We start from the raw sequence: 1436 nt of genomic DNA, 5'->3' as shown, positions 1-1436 counted from the left end.
CCTCTCCTCTACAGGACTGGGTCTCCAGGACACTGCTAATCTTTTATTGGCTGTTTGATTTATCAATCAGTCGCAGTGCCTCTTGGGAGTCGTAGTTCAGTGGCTAGTCCCGGAGCGTTCGCAATGTACTGCCTAATACCAGATAGTTGGCAGTCACTCGGTTGGCTGAGGGAATTTGGGGCAGCAGAAAGTGCGAGGGGTCCAGCGAGTCCTCCGTATGGGGGGCTTCAGGTCAGGTCTCATATTGGCCGGGAGGGCCTCCCTCTTAGGACATGTCTGTGGTGTACTTGAAACAGGACCCAGGGGTTGGACGAACCCGCTGAAACTCATTCTCCATAGCAGGATCTTAACTTTCTTCGACCTCGCCTCTAGGCTTTTTCCTATTCTTGCGTGGTCTAACCTTCGCAAATGACTCAACGAATGCAAACACGTAGGAAACAAAGTAGTTTGCCCACTGCATGGGCTATCTTCAGAGTCTGAGGTAAAGCCTGACAACCTGGTACCATCTACGATGTGCAATGGTGAGAGATCAGTCTCTGTCTTCACAATCAATGAAGCAATAATTATGTGATGAATGGAACTTACGAGGTCAGTGTGGGGGTCATTAAACCAGGAGAGCATCTATTAGACTTTCTTGAGTTTCACGAAGTACGGGATATGAGAGAAAGTGTAAGGCAACTACAACTTCTCTTACTTGAAGACCAACCTTAACTTTTTCCGTACACATCTTCGTATGCTTGAAGACTTTGGACCCTCTCCCCACATACTAACAGCTTAACATTTCCAAAAATAGTTTCTCCTATGATTTTTGCCTTTCTTTCACAGCTCTCGTTTATTTTAAAATTTATTTATTTAAAGGTGTATGGTGTTTTGCCTGCCTGTCTGTCTGTGTATCACATGTGCCTGCTGCCCATGAAAGCCAGAAGAGAATGTTGGAATCCCCTGAAACTGGAGAGTTGTGAGCTCTGGTGTGGGTGCTGGGAATCAAACCCAGACCCTCTGGAAGAGCAGCCAGTGCTATATACAGTGAACTGCCTCTCCAGCTCCTTTTATTTTTATTCGTTATATATAATCTTTTTGTTGTTCTGAGACTTCTCACAATGTAGCCCAGTGTATAATCCTTCAACCTCTGCTTCCTCAGTGTGGATGAAAGGCATGTGCAAGCATGCTCTAGAAAACTTTCAATTTTTTTCCCTTAAGGCTGGGAGATAGCTCAGTTGATATAGTGCTTGCCAAACAAGCATGTGAAAAATCTGGATGTGATGATGAGCTCTTGTAATTCCCATACTGGGGAGGTGGAGGGAGAGCAGGTGGATCATTGGAACTCCCTGCCCTCCTACACTAGCCTAGGAGCTAATTTCTAGGCCAATGAGAGATCCTGCCTTAAAATAGGAAGATGGAAAAAAGAAAAACACACAAACAAACAAACAAACCCC

Source organism: Mus musculus, chromosome 16, assembly GCF_000001635.26.
Source record: "Mus musculus strain C57BL/6J chromosome 16, GRCm38.p6 C57BL/6J".
Classification (NCBI taxonomy): Eukaryota; Metazoa; Chordata; class Mammalia; order Rodentia; family Muridae; genus Mus; species Mus musculus.
Note: the sequence above shows the minus strand (reverse complement) of the source record.